At 36.0% G+C, this 8,243-nt stretch overlaps 1 pseudogene; it reads right to left on the bottom strand.

The window, feature by feature from the left end:
• Positions 1-2,173: 2,173 nt before the first annotated feature.
• On the bottom strand, positions 2,174-3,088 carry LOC115517175 (annotated as a pseudogene).
• Positions 3,089-8,243: the final 5,155 nt, after the last annotated feature.

The raw sequence follows: 8,243 nt of genomic DNA, 5'->3' as shown, positions 1-8,243 counted from the left end.
GTTCTAATGTAACATTTTGTTATTTTTAAAGGCTGAAAAATATTCCATTATATATAAACACACACACACCACTTCTTCAACTTTATCCATTCATCTATCCTTGGACACTTAGGTGGCTTTCATATCTTGGCTATTGTAAATAACGTTGCAGTGAACACAGGAATGCATATATCTCTTTGGAACTTTTAAGCTCTTTAAAATGTTCATACATACAATGTTCATATATATGGAGTAATTGATCATAAAATTTGACTATGTCCAAAGTCTGTAAAATCAAAACACAGTATTTTTGCAATAGCAAGCAAGGACACTGTCTGTTGAGAAATTTTTTCTAAGGCAGTTGTTTTTAGTCTGCTCTTTAACATTTATGTAAATATGTGAGACTATAGTCATGAGAAAAGACAGAAATACCCAGGAGCATGCTTCTTCTGACTGAAAACATTATCTAAAATTAATGGAAGATTCATCCTGTTACTCAAATAATTCTATCATTATCCAATTCTCTCCTTTGGTTTGATGTTTCAGAATCAACATACAAGAGAATTGTTTTCTGACCATTAATTTAGTTAATATAAAATTTACCTCTTGCTTATGATTCTCTTTTCAGGATTCAAAAACATTTGAAAAGTCAGCATGAGATCCGAATCTGGGGCATTCAAACACATAAATGACTCCCCAAAGGACAGAATCAACTCAGTAAGATATAGTGTAGATGTCGTGTTTATTTAAAATCTGTGGGTAAAAAGTTATTAATTTTCTAATCCAATGCATATTAAATAGTAACACAATACCTTAATTTACACCATGAAATACTGAGCCATAAAATGCTGATTTTCCCATGTGAAAATTAACTTCTGTTATCGAATTTCACTGGCATACATTCACTTTTTCAATAAAAAGATTAAGCGTAATACACATTCACAAGAAGAATTATACTTTTTAAATCAACAGGATATTAAAATAGTGCTCTTTCCTCCGCTCAGGCTTTCAAAAACAGGAGAAAGATTCATAGGGCTATTTATACTCAGGCTAACTTGCTTGTGCTAAATGTCTCATGTCCTGAATGCCTCTGAACTGATAGCTCTTCCCCTATTGGACTATGAGTGAGAAATTAAAATTCACTTTATATAAATATTTTATACAAAATGAACTATAAGAGAAATATGGTTTAAAAAAAAGAAAAGAAAATTACTAAGTGCATTCCAAAGCGCATTTGTGGGGCTGAATGTGTATTTATGTGTATGTGTGTATAAATAGAGTTCGTTATTGTTATATTACATGTTTATGCTAATATTATATTATAGTGCAGTTATAAGTTATATATAATATAAAATTAATTATGTAATGAAATTATAATAATTAATATATAAATCCTACATTGTAAGGTAGTAATATTATAAAGTTATATTAGAATATAAAATTTTATTTAAATATGAAATTACATAGACTATAATGATATATATGATTTTTGTTGAAATCAACAACCATTTCTCTGCAATATAATACAAATCATATCAATAAACCATAAGAATGTATGATTCATAGAGCATTTTATTCTTGGGTTAGTTTCCTTATGCTGAATGTCTCATGTCTTGAATGCCTCTGAACTGAAAGCTCTTGCTGTATTGAACTACAATTAGGAAAATAAAATTCATTTTTATATAAATATTTTAGACAAAGTAAACTAGTAAGAGAAATCTGATTTAACAAAGAGAGAAAGAAAATTGCCAAGTGTTTTACAAAACAGATGTGTGGGGTTGAATGTGTATGTACATGTATGTGTATATGGATTTATATTATATTATATAGTTATATTATGATCATACTAATGTTATAATATAATTACATTATAGTTATATATTATGTTTATAATATAAAGTTATATAATAAAATTATATAATCAATGCACTATATAAATCTTATAAATATGTGATATTTGAAAGTGATATAAAATCTTATTAGCAATATACAATTATATAGAATAAAATTATACATAAGATTTTGTTGAATTCAACAACTATTTCTCTGTAATATAATACAATACAAATTCTATCAATTAACCATCAGTTGAAATATTTGAGCGGAATTATATTAAAGAAATGCTTTTCCCTGAATGAGTAAGAACATGTAGCTCTATGCAAAGCTGGAATTCAGTGAGAAGTCACATGTTGGTTCACAGCTTCTTCATAGCTGTTTTCATCTCTTTATTTCTCAATGTGTAGATAAGGGGGTTCAAGAGTGCAGTAAAAATGGTGTAAAAACACAAACAGAAGCTTGTCCACAAAGAACCAACTGAAAGGCCACACACAAATGAAAATGCAGGGCCCAAAGAAGAGAGAGCATGATTACCATGATACATGCAGAGCAAGTAGAGAGTGCTTTGGATACCCCACCAGCAGCATGTTGTTAGACAGTGATGATGACAACAGTGTAGGAGACCAAGAGGAGCACAAAACAGCTCATAGAGAGCAACCCCACTGTCTGAGATCATGAGTATACCCAAGACATAAGTGTCCATGCAGGCAAGCTTGATCACAAGAGGAAGGTCACAAAAGAAGCTGTCCACCTCACTGGGGCCACAGTAAGGTAAACTCACAGTAAAGGCTACTTGGCTGATGGAGTGCACAAATCCAACGATCCATGAAATGAACACCAGATCCATGTAGGTCTGCCAGCTCATCATAGTCATGTAATACAAAGGAATGCATATAGCCACATATCTGTCATAGGCCATGGAAACCAGAAGTACCATCTCAGCCCCACCAATAAAGTGCAAGAAGAAGATCTGAGCCATACATCCTCCAAAGGAGTTGAGCTTTCGATCACTGAGAAAGTCCCTGATCATCTTGGGGGTGGCAAATGAGGCTAGCCATATGTCCAAGAAGGATAGATTTCCCAGCAGGAAGTACATAGGGAAAGAGTGCAAGTGGGGGTCAGAAATTACAGTGACCACAATAATGAGGTTACCCAGCACAGTGACCACATAGATCCCAGAGAAAAATATAAAGAAAAAATGTTGGAGATGCTGTGAAGTGCAGAGTCCATACAACACAAATTCTGACACCAAGGAATAATTCTGCAGTTCCATTATCTCAAGTTTCAGATTTTGTTCTGAATCTATATAAAGAAAAGAGATGGATATGAAAGGACTTGTCAACTATCAGGCACATGAAAGTGATCAACTAACTTTTATCAGAATATAATTTTAATTTGTAAGACATAATATAAAATAGAATACAGAGAAGATTAAAACCAAGCCCAACAGCAGAATTTGCTTTTCTCCCATGTTAAGCCTACTTGGAATCTTCCTTTTTTTTTTTTTTTTTAAGCCGATTTGTTAACATAAAAGTGTACCTACCTACCAAAATTCACCCATTTCAAGTATAAAACAATGACTTTGAAACAAATTATGGAGTTATGCAGCTATCCCCACAATGCTTGTTTTGAAATCTTGACAATCCACGTTCTTAGTAGGACTTCTGGAAGTAGTTGGACTATCTTCTCCTTTGTATTCGTTTGCTCATTCACAAGCTCACACATTCAGACCATATCTATGTAACACTGACAGTTTCCCATTCTCACTTAATTCAGTTATTAAAACAATCAGTATAAAGGGAAATAAATCAATTAACCTAAGGTTCATACAGTTCCCCTGATCCCACATTTCATTACTATCCTTGTCATCTCTTTTAACCCATTGGGTTTGGGATTAAAAAGCCAATGATCTAATTCATTTGTGGATTTATCATGTATAAACTGACTACTTATGACAGGATTTTAGAATGACTTCAATGAAACATATTTTTCAAGACTTTTCAACAAGGATCAAAGCATAAAACTTATACAATAATTTTTTTTTGTGAGTAGCTTTCACAAGCTACACAATATACATGAATGACTGATAAATTCAGCATCTGATTAAGAATAATGGTAGAATGTAGCAGGGACAATGGGTACATAAAAAAGGAGGTTGTCAATTCTAACCCAGGGGTCAACTTTGGGCAAAACCTTACTTGAGGACAAATAATATCTCCTCCACTACTTTGTAGTACTTTGTATGAAATATTTAACATTAAGTATAGATTAGATTAGTGTGAGATTGTTGGGGAATTAAGACAATGAAGGATTTTTACACAGAGGAGCTTTCATTGAGATAACACATCACTCAAATAATATTATTTAAGTAATTTTCTCTCAACATTATATGGTTCCAATATTTAGTTTAGGGGTTTTGCTAAGAATAAATGTAGCATTTGCATTTGTCACATAATGAGATATTTTATTTATTAAATCATTTGTTCAGAAAACATTTAATTCCTACTGTGTGACAAATTTTTCTAGGCATTGTTATTGGTGTTTTAGTTTTGGGTAATCTCAAACAATTTTAAGATTTTAGTTTGGGATAATTTCTATTGGACATCTTTTCTCTACTACATTGTATATCTGTGCCAACTTTTCTCTGAAGGCACATATTCAGGGAGTAAATCCAATTTTTTAATAATTAAAATGAACTTTAAAGCCCAAGGGAAATTGCAAGTTGACTGCCTTAGTGGATGCTGAACTCCCATTGCAATGGTGAATTCCTTTTTTATAGTATCTCAGGGTTGGAATGCCCCCCAGATTTTACCTCGACCAACACCACAGCCTTCCCATTACCCTTTGTTTGAAGGCACCAAGAACAGGGTTTTAAATGTGAGATTTGTAGAACACCTCTGCTACTGATTTGCTGTGTGGTCTTTGGAAATTGTTCAACCTCTTTGTCTCATCTTCAGTGTGCCAGATGGTAGTTTAGGCACTGGGGACACAGGTGAGGTCCTGGGGACCAGTACCTGGTCGATGATCAGTGTTGTAACTACTTGGGGGCAACTTCTAGCATAGTTGAGAGCACAGAGGGGTTGAGAAGATGACCAGTGGAGACTGAGCACTCAGAGGAGATAACAGTTTGCAGGGCTCACTGCAGCTACTGGGGTGGATGGTCAGAGAGGCATCCTCCTCTGGGGAAGTGGAAGCAGTTGCCAGAGGAGGCCTCCAGCCTTGGTGCTCCTCTCTGTTCTGGACCTCCTTCACATGCCACCATTGCCCTCCTCTAGGCAGAACCATGAGACTTCCCATGAAGGGCTTATCCAAAAGGGTATCCCCCAGGATCCCCAAGGAGATATCTTAAAAATCTCTTCAGGGGCTGGCTGGTGGCTGAAATGGCACTGGGACCTGTGTTGCATGGAGCAGTGGAGGAGTGTTGAGCTTCAGTGTCAGGTCCATCCACACAGGCTTCACTTTCCACCACTGTCCCTCACAGGGACTCTCTAAGCACCACTGGGTGGGTGAGAGAAATGGTTTAGTAGCTGTGAATGTGTATATTTAATTTCACTAAATAATGCCAAATTTCTCTGCACCTTGATTTACCCTCTTACTATACTGCACGAGAGGCCCTCTAAATCCATGTTCTTGTCACCACTTTGCATCATCCAACATTCTATTTTTATATTAAGTTGATGGTGTAAATTTGTATTTTATCTTTAATTTTTTCTCATACAAAATGACAGTGTTGTTTGTTGTATTAATTTCATAGGGCTACCATGCCAATTACCACAAACATTATGGTTTAAAACAACAGAAATTTATTCTTTCACATTTTTCAAGAAATGTTTCTTGGTTTTGGCTGCATAAATCTGATTTCTGTCTACCTGCATCTTCATGTGGCTTTTTCCCTGTGTATCTGTATGTCCTTTTCTGTCTCTTATGGGCACTCTCACTGAATTTAGGGACCATCCTCATCCAGTCTGATCTCATGAAGATCCTGATCTTAATTTCATCTGCAAATACCCTCTTTACAAGTAAGGTCACATTCTGAAGTTCCAGGTGGACATTAATTTAGGAGGACATTATTCTACACACAACAAGGCTGGACACTTGGTTCCAGGGCCTGTTTTGAAACAGAGCTATCATTTTATTAATTGCACTATTAATTTAGCTCCATGTTCTGTTTTGTTCCCTACTTAATTATGGTTTATGCACCTCTTAACCTCATGCATGTTCAATCATTAAGTTTGCCTTTTTTTATCCCTATTCTCTGTTTATTCACTGATTGTAGAAACCAAATAAGGACCAGTCAGTAACATTTGTCTTAACATATCTGATCATACCAGGTCCCAAATAGTGCCTCGTTGTTCAGAAGCATGCTTACTTCCAGATTCTTTCAAGCACCTCTCTCCCCAAGTTCCCTGTCCCCGTCAAGATTTCGAGAAAACTGTTACCCTTCTCCCATGTATAAAAGCTGTCCCTAGGCTCAACAGGGAAGGGCAGCTTTAAGAATAATCTCTTGCCTTTTCATTGGGCTGCCCTTCTGAAAATAAAGCTCTCTTTGCTTCAAAACTGGTATCTCAGACATTGGTTCACTGCTCATCAGGTACACAAACAAGTTTGGGTTTCTAACAAATTCAACGAGCCAGCCAGGAGGCTCTTGCCTGAGGAAGGCCAGCCCTGGCCAGAGGGGTGATATCATGGGAATTTCCTGCAGCTGCCTGGATCACCACTGAATCCAGGAAACTTCCCCTGGCTGCCCTCCAGACCTGCACTGACCTCTTCTCAAGGCCAAGCCTCAGCTAAAGCAAAGACACCTTCCATGGCTCTGGGTAACTTTTGTTGTTGAAGGGTGGGTTTATGTGTGTGCAATCAGCAACTGCATTTCCTCTCATTTAGTTTTGGTTCTTTTTAGGAATATTTCCAAAGAACACCTTTCAAGAGAGGCCCTCACATTTTGCAACATGAAACATCCTTATAAACATCTTTAATTTCTTTTGTTGATTGATCATTTGCTTTTGTTTTTCTCCCACAGAACTCGTATTAGTCGTCCTGTCTGTATTATCAGAAACACCAATTCAATCTTGAATATAGCACTTAGGGTTGCACTATGCAAAACTGGTTTTCTTTTACTTAAGCTTCTACCAACCAAAAGAAAATGGTATTCTTTTGCAATGTAGCTTGGCCACAATACAGGTGGAAATGTTCGTTTATATAAGTATAAATACTGCCCTGAAACAATTCAAAGTCCTTTAATCTCTCTGGGAATGACTGATCTAAATCATTCCCTATTCTTGAGACTGAAGGAAAAAAAAGTTGCGAAGGGAGAAAAAAAAAGACCTTTTAAAAGTACAAACAGCTAGTAAAACACCCTTGCTCAAAATCTAGTCCACAATTTCCATAAGATTATTTATCAAGGATAAATACAATCTTTATTGTAAAGTTTCTTGCTTGTGTCTGTCTTTTATGGCATTATCTCCCTCTGGATGCTATTAGTAAAACTATAAAAGAGCTCTGTTTAGTTGAAGATAAGAATGGGGCATCCTCACACGCAAAGATAGAAACTAATTCAAAGGTTTCTCAGGTTCACAGGATCTGGGATAATCTCTGATAAATTAAAGTTTGGGTTTGTTGGTTAAAATAGACATGCCTTTTGGAGTTATAGTTTTTATGAGAGCTCAAAGCCTGCTTGGAATTCTCTCTCACTTTCTGCCCCTCCCCTGCTCATGCTCTCTCTCTCTCAAAATAAATCAACTTAAAAAAAAAGAAATTCCTTATGAAAAGATGTAACAAAGCAGATTTAAAAGAACCTATATGGTCTATCACTATTCTTGCTGTGCTTATGCAAATAATTAAGCCAAGTTTGTTAAAACTGGACTCATTAGTTTGAAGCAAATTAGTCTTCATTTGGCTGCAAATTAGTCTTCAATAAAAGGAAGGGTAAATTTAGAGAGAAAAATTATATATCCATAACACACCTTTGTTAATGTTAAATTCTAATTATGATTAAGTGTTGTTGTATGTTTGCTGTTTGCCTATTCAACTGGGTTGGATCCTAGATTCTTCTGCTGTCTTCAAATATCTGTCTATGACTCTCCCAACTAAGGTTTCCTATTTTCACCCACTCTTTTAATTTGAAACAACTGAGAAATGAAGAATACCTTTTTCCCGAGGCCTATAAACTAAAGCTGGACAACTTGAAATAAGCTTCAGAGAAAATGCCACAATAGTCCATGCTGAGACAATCTTCACGCCTGTTGCTGTGTGGGCCACTCAGAAATCACCAGAAGCACTCAAACTGTAGGCCAGGAAAATCTGTCAGATAGACACTGCCTGCCCCCACTCCAACTAAGGATGCTTCAAGCTCAACAGCTAGAAATCCTCCCACTGGTGGCACTCAGGAGTCAGACACTGGGTTTACATACTGCTGTAACCATTAGCGT

The sequence above is a fragment of the Lynx canadensis genome, chromosome B3 (assembly GCF_007474595.2).
Source record: "Lynx canadensis isolate LIC74 chromosome B3, mLynCan4.pri.v2, whole genome shotgun sequence".
Taxonomy (NCBI): domain Eukaryota; kingdom Metazoa; phylum Chordata; class Mammalia; order Carnivora; family Felidae; genus Lynx; species Lynx canadensis.
This window is presented reverse-complemented; position numbering and strand designations above follow the sequence as displayed.